The sequence below is a fragment of the Spermophilus citellus genome, assembly GCF_964194105.1.
Source record: "Spermophilus citellus genome assembly, chromosome: 1".
Taxonomy (NCBI): Eukaryota; Metazoa; Chordata; class Mammalia; order Rodentia; family Sciuridae; genus Spermophilus; species Spermophilus citellus.
In genome coordinates, this window is record NC_138182.1 from 249205939 (window position 1) to 249222549 (window position 16611).

The window sequence follows — 16611 nt, forward strand, 5'->3', positions numbered from 1 at the left end:
AAATTATAATAAAAGCAGCTTTTAACATTATATCACTATTTTGAAATGTGGGAAAAAATACAAAACAAAAACCATTGTGTGGATAAAATGGTCTCCGTGACATCTGAGCAGAGCTTTATCTTTTTTGTTTTTCAAACATTATTGCACAGAGATTTCTTATCACATGTTCTTCAGTTTTTATATCTTTTCCTAAATGTGAATAAGTGCTATGGATAAAATACAAATGTAAAAAATAACAGCAGCATGATTTGTCGAAGTTAATCCCTATAATTTAGTAAGAAAAATTGGATATCAACAAAATAAGTGCTCTTTCTAAACTGTACTAAACTGTTAAAAATCTTATTTTAATTCAGTGAAGGCCCTCAAAGCCAATCCCAAGACCTGTTGAACCTTCCTGACACCCATCAAACAGAATCTAGAAACGAAGATCTTCTAGACTTCAGTCTCTTTTTTTTTTTTTTCAGTTTCTTGTTGGTTTGGGGTTTTCTTGGTGAAGACCAGAATTTCAAGTGATGTAATCAACAGACTTATTGCAAACAAAGTCACCCTGCACTTCCCATCTGCCTGTTCAGGAACCTGCTGTGGCTCCCGGGCTCTGAAGACACGAGCTGTGGGCACCTGGTCACAGCCTACACCTACACCGGCTGGCAGCTTTCGCTCTGGTCCACCAGATCAGAAGTTTCTAAATCTGTATTCTCAGACTTCGAAGCTTCTGCTCCTGAAGGCTTTGGGCATCTAAAGGGGTAGCCATTGTCATCAAAGAATCTCCGGAAGGTGAATTCGTAAAACGCATGCTCAGGGTGCTTGTTATTGGGGGAGGTGAGAGTGTCCCAGGTCTTGGTACTGCCTTCACTATTCTCATTCCAAGGGCTTTCTTCATCTACAGGATCAAAATTTGAGGTGTCCATGGGGTGGCTGATGGTGGGAACGTAGGGGGCAGGCTGCTTCCGGATGTCATTGGAGAAGTCGATGGAGCTGAAGAAAGGGTGGGTCTTCAGGTCATCTGCTCCATCCAGCCCCAGGCGGCAGTCAGCAGAGCAGCAGAGTTTGGTGATGAGGTCCCTTGCCTCAGGGCTCAGCTTGACCTGGGATGGAATGTGCAGCGTGTTCTCCCACTTTATCACCTTTAGCTGGGTTTCTGTGGGAGTAGGAGCCAAAAATGGCAGCTGTCCCACCAGCATCTCAAAGAGAATCACACCAACACTCCACCAGTCACAGAGCTGAGTGTACCCTTTGCGCAAGAGCACCTCTGGTGCGATGTAATTTGGGGTTCCAACCAGGGAGTGTGCCAGGCACCTCTGGTGCTGCTTCCGTGCTCTCTGCTCCAGAGTCTTCAGTCTGTCCCCACATCGACAGTTAGACACATCATCCCAGAGGTCACTGGGCTCCATGCTATCCTGTCTGATGTGGTTCCCTTTCTGGTAGTATTTGGAATTGTGAGTCCACCTGAATCCAGTGCAGAGGCCAAAATCTGTCAGTTTGATGTGACCATCCAGATCTATCAAAATGTTGTCAGGTTTAATGTCTCGGTGGATGAAGCCCATCTTGTGGACACTCTCGATGACCAAAGTCAACTCTGCAATGTAGAACTGGGCCAGGTGCTCAGGGAAGACCTCCATACGGATCAGCAGGCTCATCATGTCCCCTCCAGGGATGTAGTCCATCACAGAGTACAGGCTGTCTTTGTCTTGGAAGGAGTAGTAGAGTTTGACCACCCACTCATTGTCTGCCTCAGCCAGGATGTCCCTCTCGGCCTTGACATGGGCCACCTGATTCCGGTTCAGGACATCTTTCTTCCTCAGGGTCTTCATGGCATACAGGGCAGGAGTGTCCACCTTACAAGCAAGGCATACTTTTCCAAAGGCACCGATACCCAGGGTTTTGATTTTCACAAACATGGATTTGTCCATCTTGGCCCTCTTTAGTCTGTTATAAATTGACTCCTTCTGGTAAAGGATCTTCCTCATCTGTTCCTGCTCAGCCTCACAGAGTCCAGCTTTGGCCATTTCTTGTCCAAGCTGCCATCTCCGGTTGACCTTCTGCTGGTAGGTTTTTATGACATTTTCCACGTGTTGTTCCATGAAGAACTTAAAGGCATAGGGGGAGTAGCTCTTGATGCAGGATTCCCTCTTCTCTTCATCTCTGCTATTTTTGCAGACTGGCACTGGAAAAGTCTGGATCTGCTTTTTATCCTTGCCACCTTTGTCCCCCTTGGCACTTTTGTGGCTCTTGCCGCTCGTTTCCGTAGGCTCTGCTCCACACCGGCACATAGGCTGTCCAGGTCGTACGTACTGCTCGGACTTGCTGTGCAGCAGCAGGTGTTTGGGGTAGGGTGGAGGTGGGCATCTGCGGTCTGGGCCACTGTACTCCACATCCAGTGGGTAGACAGCAGTGGCTCCCAGGCCACTCATCCTTCGAGTCCAGGCCTTCAGCGGCTGGGGCAGGTGCAGGCACCCAGGCAGGGTGGGAGGGCCCCACGGCTGTCTGTGGTTCAGGTCTTAGTACCCACATGCTCTTCACTGGGTGCAAGATGTGTGCGGCCGTCACGGCTGTGACAGTGTTTGGGGCAGGCAGGGAAGGCCACGTGCTGGCGTGGAGCCTCCAGGCCTGGCTTCTGTAACGAGTCGAGTCGAGGAGGGCCAGTGTGGCTGCTGGCCACTGTTGCACAGGGGGGCCGCCCAGCTCATTCTGTATGATTTTTTTTTTTAAGAATCTCTCTTTATTGAAGTGATCTTACACTTCCTGTATTTTTTTCTCTGATATCACTCCTTACATAGTTCTTCACCTACATTCTAAACTCCTTCTCTGACATTTCTTGCACTGTGGTGGTGATGGATTCTGTTGTTGAAGTATCTTGATTTGTTTTGGAGTGATTTGTTCCCTTGTTTTTTCATGTTGTTTGTGTGCCTACCCATCTAACAGTATGGATGTGAGGCAGTAGAATGCCTACCCTGTAGACTTATAGTGTCTCTAAAGGTTTCTAGTACCTCACTTTCTGAGAAGCTACCTGTCTGCTTTCTCAGTTTCATGCCATGGAGCAGCTAGGAAAGTGACCTGCTCTGTTCCACCATCTTGAAACCTCTCACAGCAAACCTAGTTTACTGTTTTTATTTTTTGGTATTGGAGATTGAACTTAGGGGCACTTGACCACTGAACCACATCTCCACCCATATTTTGTATTTTATGTAGAGACAGTGTCTCACTGAGTTGCTTAGCGCCTCACTTTTGCTGAGTCTGAACTCGCAATCCTCCTGTCTCAGCCTCTTGAGACATAGGGATGCTTGACTTAGTTTAGTACTTTTAATGTACCTTTGTTTGGGCTCTGTGATCAGGGGTCTTTGCTACAGTTTGAATATCCTCCAAAGGCCCATGTGCTAAAGACTTGACCTCTAGCCTGTGCCACTTTTGGGGAGGTGGTGGAACCTTTGGGAGCTGGAGTGTAGTGCAAAGTTTAGGTCAATATCTTCATGGGGGAATGGTATTTGTACCCTAGCCCCTCCTCTGTCTTTGATTCCTGGCTGCCAAGAGGTGCACAGGCTCCCCTATCACCACTCCCTCTTATGACATGCTGTCCTGCCACGCGTCTAAAACAACAAGGATGGATCGCAGACTGGAATCTCTAAAACTGTAAGCCAAAATAAATGTTTTTAAGTTGATTATTTTATATAAAGTAATATGATAACAGAAAGCTGATTAATACAGGCTAGTGCTTATACTTTGTACCACATGCTACATATCATGCAGCTGTTCCTGCCCAGTTAACAGAAACCCTGGAGAGCTTGTGATTGCCGTAGGGAGGTCAGTGACATGGTCTTCCAGGTGCTGCCATTCATTTTTGTCTTTAACTATATAATTCCTGTTTCCTTCATGTGGTAAGTCTTCCAATTTCTCTCTGTTAGCTTGTTGGGGCCAAATCACTTAGTCTCACCCTATTGCCCTGGTCTGCACGAAGTCTGTTCTGTTCACTTGCTTCTCTAAAAACAGGAACAGCATTAAAATTTTTTTTTTTTCAAAGCATCATCAGGACAATTGAGGTTTTTTTTTTCCCTGGGCTAAGGAGGCCTGCTGTGCCATAAGAAAATGGAGAGTGTTATTCATTCCCTCAGAGGTCAGGAAGATACTGAGATTCTGCACCTTGCTTCCTCTAAGACCCCATTATCTGAATGAACATGCCAATCACTTTTCAGGATGTTTGTACAGTGACTCTGGTTGATGACTTTATCTGTTCTTTTTAATTCTGGTCTGTGCAAAAAGTCACGAAATGAGATCTGCTGTATTTAGAGCTCAGTGAAGAAATCTGAAGAACTATCATCAAGTACTGCTCCAAATTTTTAGACTAAACTTAATTTATTTATATATTGCTCAAAATCTACTCCATACCAGTTTCTTTTCAAGTGGGTTCTTTATATTTCATGTGGATTTCTTGGTGTTCTTTCTGTAAATCCAAAAAGTACTACTTATATACACTGTCTTACAACTGAGCATTTTATTAAATTATTACATTAAGTCTAGTAGTTTTTTTACAGTAAAAAATAGGAGTTTATAATTCACAGTAATATGTTTCTCCTTTTCAAATATTTATTTAATTTCTTGTTTGTTAGAAATTTTACTTAAAGATCATGGTGCTTAATTTCAAACAATAGAATAACCAGACTCAAAATTTCTTTTTCTTCTTCTTTTTTTGGTTGTACTAGAGATTTAACCTAGGGGCACTCTACCACTGAACTCCAACCCCAGCACTTTTTAACTTTTAGAGATGGGGTCTTACTAAATTGCTGAAGCTGACCTTGAGCTTGAGAACCTTCTGCTTTAGCCTCCCAAGTAACTGGGATTTTAGCTACATACCACTGCACCAGCCAGTATGTTATATGTTTATTCTTACTTTAATTGGAATTCCTACACTATTATACTGTTAAGTACATTTTTTCTTGTTAATCAGTTCCCATATTTATATGAAGGAAGGAAAGATTTTTTTAAAAAAATTCCTAGCTTACCAAGGATTTTTGGGTGGTGTTGCTTTGACAAAAAGTGGATGTTGAACTTTATCAAATGTATTTTAAACATATATAGTATAATTTTACGTTATATACTTAAATGAAATATTTATATTAAATATCGAATATATTAAGTATAACACATTTACATTAAATCTTTAATATATTATATTTGATACATTTAATACACATTAGCAAATTAAATGAATAGATTTCCTAATGTTAGATTATTTCCTTGGATTTCAAGGTGAACTCAGATTGACCCTGTGGTTTTGTTGTTAAGTCACTATTCAATGTTTACAGTACTAGGCCCATGCAAATACGTTTCACATTGAATGATTTGGGCATGTTATGAACACTTTAATTTTACTCCCTTCCTTTTGTTTTTCCCTTGTGTTTTTGTATCTGTTGCTCGTCTCCTGCCCCTGCTGTGCCCACTGTCTTTAAATAGTTAATAAGTATAATTTTGAACAAGGTCAATGATGTCAGATAAACTCAGACATTTCAGTTATTTTCTTGGAAACAGTCTCCACAGCTGGTTGTACTTCAGGCCTGAAGTACAACTGTCATTCCAGGATGTCTCTTTTCTGTGGCACCGTGAATTCCCTGTCTTTCTTCTGGCTTACATTTATTGCTTTTGGTCCCTATCTTCCTCTTATTTGGTCGAATGTGTTATTTTGCCCTAATAAGTCAGGTCAAGTTCAAGCAACAAGGAAAGAGGCATGGGTATGAGAGCCCTCAGCAGTTACTCTAATCTTATCTGGATTCGCCCTAGGTGGCATTACTATCCTGGAATCGCCAGTTAATGTTGTCCTGATGATTCCTGTTACCATATCCTTTCCTTTAGTTGGATTTGCTCTTGATTTTGGTGAGAAAAAGTATGCATGGGAAATAGACCTTTGAAACAGTTCATAATTTAGCATGTTTTTATTCCATCCTCCTGTTTAATTAACATTTCAATAGGATCTAGGTTGGAAACACTTTCCTTCAGAATCTTGGAGACATTTCTCTTTTGCTAAGAAAGTTGAAATCATTTTAACTTCTGACTACTTGCAAACTCTTCCTTTTGTAGAACCTGTGCGATTTTTTTTTTCTTGTCCATAGTGTTCTGAAATTTCACAATATCCACCTTAGAGTGGGTGTATTTTTATCCATTGGACTGGAATTTGGAACACTTTTTCTTCTGTTTTAGTCAATTTTGAGTTATTTATCATTGTTGACTTCCTTCTTCCATCCTCCCCATTTATCTCCTGGACATCTGTTATTTGAGTGTTGGGCCTCTTGAATGAATCCTTTATTATGTTTGTTCCTATCCTGATAATCATCTCTTGGTCTTCCACTGTACTTCTTGTGAGAGTTCCTCAAATTTATTTTCTGAAATTTTTTTTATTGATTTAAAAAAATAAATGACAGCAGAATGCATTACAATTCTTATTTCATGTATACAGCACAATATTTTCTGAAATTTTTATTAAGTTTTTCATTTCTTCTATCCTGTTTTTAAATCTACTCATTTCCCCCTGAATATTCCCTTTCATAATACTTTTTGTTCATGGTTGCAATATCATATTTAATCTGATGATTTGTATGATAATTATCTTTTGAAATTTCAACACTTTATATATTTTTAACTTATGAATCATGTTTCCTTTGTTTTGCTTTCTTTTTTATTTTAAATCCTTTCCTTGTGTGTTTGGCCATCTTTAGTTGTTTATTCTTGTTTAAGATTATAGGGATTAAAAGTTTAATCACTGAGCTGGTAACTTTTTGGCTTAGAGTTTCAGTGAAGGCTATCTTGAGTAATGTTTTTGATGACACTTGCTTTGGTAGTATAAACCTGAAAATATTCTTTTAATCTCTTGTGTTAATATCAAAGGCAAGGCCCTTTAGTGAGGGGTTCTTGGCATTCAGCATTCAGCATTTGGTGGGTGCAAAAGACAATACACCTTTTATTTTCAGTAAAACACCCATGCATCCAGCTACAGAAGCACAAGACAAACCTGTGCAGTAACACTGGATCCTATGTTTAAAAGAACTTTATGCTTAATTTAATTCTGTTATTGTCATTTTGAAATTGCTAATGATATTTGAACAAAGGGCTTGCATTTTAATTTTGCACTGGGTCCCACAAATTATGTATCAAGTCCTGGGCACCCACACCCTCAAGTCTGCAAATCTAAATAAAAGACTCTTGGTTTTATCCTCTCCTGCTTTCTCCAAGGGTGGAAGAGGAGTATTTGTTTAACAGCATGTCATTACTTGTTTCTAAATTATTTTAGCACTGCCTTTTATGCTTCCTCCTTCTTCTGCAAAAGCAGCTCTGCCTAAATCCAGCTTTCCATGAGCATCAAGGTCATAGCATTTTGGCCTTTAACATTTTTCTATCACTACAGTACATGGCTGACCACTCAAATCTTGAATGCCTGCTGCTTTCCATAAACAGTGGAGGAGTTTCCTTCCTAAATGGTAAAACATCACTGTGGATGCAATAGAGCCTAGGGCTGAGGACATCTCTTAGTGTGGTAAGAAGAGATATTAAGGGACCCAGGCTGCTGTTTCTCCTTCTCCGCCACCTCCTCCTCCTCTCCTCTTCCACCTCCTTCTCCTCCTCTTCCTCCTTCTGTTCCTTCTTCTTCCTCCTTCTCTTCTTCTCTTCCCCTTCTCCTCCTCCTCCTCCTCCACCTCCTCCCCTCCCTACTCCTCCTTCTTCTCTTCATATTGCCATACTAGTGTCTGTTGTATTCTGCTGCCTTTCCTATCCTCTACTATCCCCCCTCCCCTCCCCTCCCCTCCCCTCTTTTCTCTCTCTACCCCCTCTACTGTAATTCATTTCTCCCCCTTGTATTATTTTTCCCTTTCCCCTCACTTCCTCTTGTATGTAATTTTGTATAACCCTGAGGGTCTCCTTCCATTTCCATGCAATTTCCCTTCTCTCTCGCTTTCCCTCCCACCTCTCTTCCCTGTTTAATGTTAATCTTCTTTTCATGCTCTTCGTCCCTACTCTGTTACTCTCCTTATATCAAAGAAGACATTTGGCATTTGTTTTTAAACTATAGAACTCAATAGCACAATTAATAACCTAGACTTAATTGACATATATAGAATATACCACCCAACATCAAGCAGTTACACTTTTTTCTCAGCAGCACATGGATCCTTCTCAAAAATAGATCATATATTATGTCACAGGGCAACTCTTAGACAATATAAAGGAGTAGAGATAATACCATGCATCTTATCTCATTTTTTTTTGAGAGAAACTAATTCTTCTGCCTTTTCCTTTTGGTCAAGAGTTTTTTTTTTTTAAACAAACAATGCTAAGTTTATTAACTAAACACTTTCTTTAGCAAATCATTAATCTCCCATAATGAAAGCAGAAGTGTTTTTTCCAGACCCTAGACAAGAATTACTATTTGTTTGTTTAGCCACACTTTCAAAAAGTCATTTGTAGAATGAAACTAAAACAGAGCACGTGTTCTCTGCCATAGATGGCCAGATACCAAGCTGAGATATGAATTGCCTTTCTTGTAACTTTAAATTTTATTTTTAAAAATTTTAACAAAGCAGTTAAAATACCACATGAAATACTATTTTGACTGTGTTTTGAGACAAAACTCTGCATAAACTAAAGCATTTTGGACAAAAACTGAGATTATTAAATCACTGATTGCCCCCTTTTGTAAAGGCTGAGATAAAACTTCATGTGTAATGGCTTTGACATTTCTGATTTCATCTTCTATAAATTGCTTCATCTGTAAAATGTGATTACGAGTTACTTCTCTTGAAATTCAATGCAGCTAAGAAATGCTTATTTCCATTGGATTAAATAATATGGATGTTCAATTTTCCTTTCCCATTCATGTGTTTGATAGCCACCATTTCCCATAACTTTCATTAAAGCTAAGAATATTTTTAAAAATAATAAGTGAATAATTCATTTAAATGACAGCATTATTTTGCTATCATTAATGCAGAAGCAACTTGAAATTGTAAATTAAAAGATGGTTGAATTTGAAAGGAAAATGAGTCATAATTATTAGGTATAAGATGGCAAATGCAAATGTAAAAAAAAAGAAAAAATACTAGAAGAAAATATAGCGTATTCTTATTTGTTTTTTAATAATGAAAATTTTATTTTCTGTTTGACATAAACAGAACTCTTTTTTTTACATAAAATTCTGGTTCATTTAAATATATAACAAATAATTCCTGGTGCAAACAGTATTGCAAGAAAAGACAAACTGGGAAAAGTCAATATTAAAAACACCTAAATAAAGAATGGACAAATAACCTGAATACGTATTTCATCAAAATGAAAATGAATGTGCTACCATGTGCATGTGCATCTGTCCTATTCTGGCTTCCCATTTTCTTTTGAAAAACTTCCTTATATTTGGAGAATATAACAATTTGGAGAATATGTCATCAATTATGTCTTCCCAGCCATTAAGAACACAAACATGTAACCTAGCCTCTGCCAGTCACACAACCAACCAATTGAAGTCTTGATTGATAAATTAGAGGAAAACAGGCTTTGTGAAGATCTTCTGTTTTTGCTACTGTAGATTGTAGTAGAAGTTCTGACTTTGTGTGAGTTTCAGTGATTTTAGGGTTCCTAGTGAAGGCAGTAGCTAGAGTGGTAGTTTCCTCTTTGAAGGTGTGTGATATAGTTAAACCACATTTTTCTTGGCTGCATAAGACTCGAGCCTTCTCTAGTTCATATGTGATTTTGTCCTTTTCTGGACAAACTAACCAGAATGATTTTGTATCTTTGCTGCTAAGATTCATAAATAATATAGCAATGTGTAAGTAGTAGAAAGAAAAGGATATAACAAAAAAACAGGAAAAGTAGGTTTATTCTGGGGGCATGATGAGATTTCTGCACTAAAAAGAAAGGCTGAGAGAATATATCTAATATTGAAAGAAAGGCTGTGGCCCTTAATAGTACATGGTAACAAAACAACTAACTCAGATATTATTTAGAATGGAGTATGATTGATGGGAAGGCCTTGCAAGTCAATTGCTAAAAATATGGAACAGTGTATTAACCTTGAACATTCAAGGACTGTGGGATTGACTGCTTATTTCAAATGTGAATGATTATCTCAAAATCCTGAAATCTTGGTTGAAATCACTGTTATAGAAACAAGACATTTCCATCAATTGTAAAATAATACTTTGTCATGTGCAACTTCAAACATTAAGGAAACTAAAAAATCAAATAAAATTTTCATCCTTTGAGTTGCTGTATTTATAGTAAGTTGAATTCATACTCTATAGATCTCTTATATGAAAGGAAACATTTACTGAAAGACAATGGAGCTCTGAGAATTAGAGTGAAGACACGTGGGAAAATTCAGATGGCTCAGAGTTTTTCTAAATGCCCAAACCCCATGGAATGATCCTAATAAAAGAAACAGGTCCTGTTTCTCCTCATGAAGAAACAGATTCCTGCTTGCAAAAAAGATTCAGTAATTTAGTCATTTGAGGCAATTATCTTACAAGAACTTAATCCTCCTCAGTTGTTTCTATAAGTATACCTGCATTGCACTTATAACCTCAGTGTAATCCCAGCATGTCCAAGGGGTCACATGCATGCCAAAAATTTCAAGAAGGCAATGGATTATACAATAACTTTGGAATATTTGTGTTAATGTGTTCTGAAAATACAATAATTTGGATCACTGTAATAGGACATTATATTAGTTTACTATCTTAATTATATTTTTTCTGACATTCAGAATCTGATAAGTGGAAACTATCAAGATCTAAATGCTGTGGTAAAGCATTTATACTAGAGGATAAGACACCCCATTTCCCTAGTACAAATGTCTTCACCTCAGGCATATTTTGGGATTTCCATGCCAACCATGGTCTGGGGTATATTGGGAATTCTTTACCAAAATGAAAAAACAAAACACAAAACCAAACCAAACCAATAAAACATGGTATAAGTGCATTGTTTTGCACTAAAATAAAAATACAAAACTCAATGAGCTTTGCTTCCTTGAATGGCAGCATGTACATACATGGGCATTCACTATATATCATCTTTGAGTGAAGCTGCGCCCATCATGAACAGAATATCATCTGAACTACGAAGTCATAAGGCATAGTGTTCAGCAACATGCTTTCATAAATGGGATACAAAATAGACAGGATTGAACCTGAGTCCAAAGATGCACTTATATTTCATGAATAGAATACTTACACTTCCAGCAAGTACCCACAAAATCACACATAAGGGTACCTTCTGAGGAAACTGGACTGGGGATGTGAGTTAGGAGAACACAGAGTTAGATAAGGGAGAATTTTTTGGCTGTGGAGCACTGTCCTGGAACATGGGATTAACATCATGTTAAGGACTCAAGAAGATGGTGCAAAGGCACTAATAGGGTAGTTTCTAGAAGTATGGAAAAAGCCATACCCCACAGCTAAATCACTATGTCTGATAGTGGAAGAAAAAAAATGAATAGCTCAGAGATTTATAGGGTATGCTAGAGTCAAATAAGTAAAATTAGTAAACCTATGATTTGGCTAGGTTACATGGGAGGGCACAAGGGATACATCATTTCTGGAGGCAATAATAAAATGTACTGGTGATAAAAAAAAAGAATCACTAAAATGTTCCTGGTTATTAAGGAAATAAGAAAGGTTACAGAAGTAGGCTCACTGATAAAAGCAATAGCGAATTGAAATAATAGAGACTAGGTGATGGAGGCACTGAATCATCAGAAGCTAAGTGGACAAAATTACTGTGATAAATGGAAAGGTTAGAGAGGCAACCAAGGATCTTAACACATAGGTATCTGTGGAAATAAAATATGGCATCCTTAGGACAAAGTAGATAGTCATCAAGGGTATTCAGTTGTATAATCAAAAAACAAAAACAAAACAAAAAGAACAAACAAATCCAGGATGGATTGACCAGGAGGCCAATAAAAGTCAACTCCCTGGATTGGAAATTATTACTGGGGATCATATGATAAAAGAAATCCCAGTCTAGGTTTGCTTCAACATGAGTGATCTGGATCTGGAGACCTATGGGGTAATCGCTTTATCAGTTTTTGAATGCATAATTGGAATAAACATTCTTGGTTTTGGCTCAACACTTATGTTGTATTCTCAAGCTCTAGAATGAGTCATTATGATGTGGAAGGAAAAATGGAAGTCTCTGAAAATTCTCCTAACCTCAGCAAGATAGTAAATTAAAATTAATATCACATTCTAGGGTAAGGCAATAATTATTACCACTCTAAAGGGCAAAAGCAAGCAGCAGTGACAGTCTTCAACTTATCCCACTTAGCTCCCACTACCTCCCCTGAAACAAAAATAAACATGGTTCCTATAGAATGATAGTACACTATTGCTAACCTAACTAAGTGGTAGTCCACTTATAGCTACTGTGCTAAACGTGGTACCCTTACTAGAGTAAATTAACAAAGACTCAGCTACATGGTATGTAGCTGCTTGTGTTAGTTGGTTGGAGTCACCTTAACAAAACACCACAGACTGAGTCTCCTACACAACAGAAGTTTATATCTCACAGTTCTGGAGTATGGAAATCCAAAATCAATGTGTTTGATATTGACAGGTTTGGTTTCCTCTAGGTCTCTCTCTCTAGGGCAGTAGATGATTACCTTTTTCCCTCTGTCCTCACATGGTCTTTTCTCTGACTGTGCACATTCCTGGTGTCCCTCTCTTTTCTTATAAGGACTCCAATCACATTGAATTAGGGCCCACCATAATGACCTAATTTAACCTTAATTACCTTTTAAAAGGCCCTATATTGAAATATAGTCATATTCTAAGGAATTGGTGTAAAGCTTCCTTATACAAATTTTGGGGGAAGACAAGTCAGTCCATAACACTGGGATCTTGCAAATACATCCCTTCCCCTCCTTTCAAAAAAAAAAGTCAGAAATAATTCACATTTATTTACAAATGCTTACAATAGTATGCATTTCCCACCTTGCCTTGGGACTATATCAGTTTTCTTACTCTTCTGTCATGATAGAATTTGGAGATATATGACCTGGCTGGATATCTTGAAGAGTATCACACTGTTATACCATGTCAATGACATCATGCTAATCAGAGTGGATGAACAAGAAGTGGCTAACATTTTAAAGTCCTTGGTAAGATATTTATATTCCAAAGGTTTAAGAATAAATCCTATGAAGATTCAAAGGCTCATCATTTTAGTTTCAGATTTAGGTCTCTAGTGGTTTGGGGCCTACTAGAATATCCTTCTGAAATAAAGGCAGAATTGATACAATGTTTATTTTCCATTGTGCAAAAGTAAACACAAGATCTGGTAGTTTTCTTCAGATTTTGAAGCAGAATTTTCCATAGCTGAGAATACTTCTCTGAACCACACCAAGTGACAAGAAAAGTGTCTGCAGCAGATCCAGTTTGAGGCACAGACTGCCATGCTTCTTGGGCATACACCTCAGTTGATCCTGTGAAAAGTTGAGGTATTGCATGAAAAGATTATATATCAGTCAAGAAAATCTGCTTTTGGGTGTTCTGGAACTCTGAACGGTGGGTAATAAATGACCATGAGACCCAATAGTTTGTCAGATAAACATAGTCTAAAGTTGGGCAGAACTAATGGCAATTAAGATGGTAGAGAGGTATCCAGGATGGAGCATGAGGAAAGACAGCGGCATAAGCAAGTTGAATGAGAAGGTAGATAAGCCCTCATGGCATCCACCACTTTTGTTCCAGTGCTTCTTCCATCTCTCACTATGGGTATGTTAAGGATCCAAATGACTAGCTGATGGAGGGGCAACAATTCTGAGCTTGCTTTATGCATCGCAGCCACACCGAGGCCCATTTACTGAAAGTAGACTTTGAAAGGCAGTGGTGAGGAGAAATAAATTCCAATGAGCAGAGCCTCAGGAGGTCTACTTTGAAGAGAAAAAAGTAACTCAGGGTTATAATAGGCATAGACTCTTGGATGGTGGAAAATGGCTTGGTCAATTAGTCTGAGAAACAGAATGGAAAAGCTGAAAATATGACAAAAGGGAGTTCTGGGTACAATGCCTGTGGATGCATATCTGGGAATCGTGAAGTCTTTGTATTTCATGTGAATGCTCACTCAGCAAGTTGACATGGGATAGGCTCAGTGTTGAGACAGTGGTCACCTAAAATGAGTAAACATGGTAGTACCAGAGATGGAAGCTAGAAGCAATGTCAACTGCATGAATTCTTATTTGCCAAGTGTATGAGTTTCCTTGGTCTGAAATAAAAAGGTGCCACAAATTAGGTGGCTTCAACAAGAGAAATGTCTCACAGTTCTAGAGGCTAGGGAACCCAAGTCATGGTATTGGGAAGGTAGGTTCTTTCTGAGGGGTATGAAGGAGTATCTTTTCCATGTTTCACTATCAGTTACTGATTGTCTTAGTTATCCCTTAGCTTGTAGATGGCATTCACCTTGTGTCTTCATGTTGTCTTCTATCTGTGCATTTCTATGTCCCTTCAAATGGTATTCATTTTTATAAAGACAATGGTTATGCTCGATGGCGAATCCATCTTATTCTAATATGACCTCATCCTAACTAATCTGCAGCAATCTTTTTTTTTAAATAAACACATATTCTGAGATATCAGGGGTTAGGATTTTAGCTTATAAATTTTGGGGAACTAAATTAAATCCACAACACCAAGGAAGATCAAACATTTCTGCTGATGCTGAATTTTCCAGCCATCAATACAGAAACCCATACTACTTTTTTGATAAAGCAAAATCATCAGAACCAGGGGAAAAGAAGAGAGAAGGGAAAGGAAAAATACTGGGGAACCATATTGAGCCAACCAACTTGACTGTATTGCATACTTCATTCCTTAGAAAGAGAAGTCATTCATTTCAATAGAAACAGACTTGTGTTCTTGGTCTGGTTTGTCTTTCTTGTTTACAGAACCTCATACTGCACTTTTTCCCCATGGCTCACTAAGTGTTTGATCCCCTGGTACAGAATCCCACACAAATTGTGAAAGACTAAGGTATTCATTTGTAGCAACAAATTTGCAGGAGTGTGCACATTATCATGGGATCCACTGGTCATCTCCATCATGAGAGGGATAGAAATGCCTGTTGAAGTCATGATTGAAAGTGACAGTTTAGAAATGGTACTTTGACAGATTAGAGGGTCATCTTGCCAGACACAGTATACACTCCAAATGAACAAATTCAGCTAATTTATATGGAACTAGGAACAAAGTAGTAGAAATTTGGAATTGGTATTTCCTATCCCTAGGACTCTGGGTTGTGTGGATTTATAGTTCCTACTTCCTGAAGAGGGAAGACTTCTATGAGAGGACACAGAAAGAGTTTCGTTAACTATAAGATACTGTTGCTGCCTGGACAATTTGCCCTCATCATGACAAAGAACCAGAAGGTGAGACATACAGTCACCATCTTGGCAAGATTGTCACATAAGTGATCCATTTATGGTAAATGGAGTGAGAGGTCAGGAGGGCCTGCAAAGGACATGGTGACTTTCAGCTCAGTCCCTTCTGAGATGACGGTTTATGTTGTGCATTCAAGTAAGACACTAAAATCAGAATGCATGCTAGCTGATAAGTTCAGAGGCAATCAGATGGGAGGGAATGCAAAGGAGACCATGAGTGTTAACCATGCTGCCAAGGTCAGCTGTGGTGTGGCAGTAGCTCTGGCTCTTCCCACTAACCTTCCTTTTCTGACACCTTCTATTTCACATAATTAACACCATAAAAGAAAAGTGCATTTTAATTAAATATGTTGTGTTATGCAGTAGCCAAACTATGGAACTGTAGTGTAGGTGACCGTCAATGGAAGAATGGATAAAGACAATGTTATATATATGTTCACAATGGAGTTTTATTCAGCCACAAAGAAGAATGAAATTATGCCATCTGCAGGAAAAATGGATAAAACTTGGTTGAGTGAGATAAGCCAAACTCAGAAGGTCAAGTGTTGTATGTTCTCTTATATGTGAAAGCTCGAGAAGATAAAGGAAAAGAAAGGTGGAGAAGATGAAAGAGAGAAAGAGAGGAGGGAAAGAGGAAATACTGGGGAATGATACTGACCAAATTATATTGTTATATCATATGCATGTATGAATATGGAAACAAACCTCACTCTTATGTATAATTAAAGTGCACCAATAAAATATGGGAAAAAAACAAAAAAGGCAAGAAATTGTATGGTATTCATTGGCTTTCCAAAGAAACTGAACATCATATCCAGTACTTGGCAAAAATTTTTTTGGATCCCCTAATGATAGCATTCATAAAAAATATCATCATGCTCCAGCTCAGTTATCTGTCAACAGGGTCTCATTTTATATTTAACTTTGAAAATATATTTATAATCCTTTGAAAATATATTTGCAATAATCTAGACTCATTCTTCTCACTTGTATAGCTTCTCTTTTGCACAGCTGGATTTTATTTGCTGCAAAAAAGAAAATTAGGGCGAGGGATGTAGCTCAGGAGTAGAGCATTTGCCTAGCATGTGCAAAGCCCTGGTTTCCACTTCCAGCACTGAAAGAAAAAGTTGTGTTATGAAACATATTCCTGATAGGACAAATTTTAGTTCTGACTAAATGCTGACGAGAATTGAAAACTTCCC

The 16611-nt window shown here is 38.5% G+C and overlaps 1 pseudogene across 1 annotated transcript in view; it reads right to left on the bottom strand.

Annotated features, from left to right (window-relative positions):
• Positions 1-445: 445 nt before the first annotated feature.
• LOC308657247 (serine/threonine-protein kinase LATS2-like) overlaps positions 446-16611 on the bottom strand; it is a 28626-nt pseudogene continuing 12460 nt past the window's right edge. Inside the window, exons 2-4 of the transcript in view lie at positions 6995-7014; positions 3310-3432; positions 446-2688 (exon numbers count right to left, since the gene is read on the bottom strand). The product of the transcript in view is annotated as a serine/threonine-protein kinase LATS2-like (transcript). The remainder of the gene's footprint in view (positions 2689-3309; positions 3433-6994; positions 7015-16611) is intronic.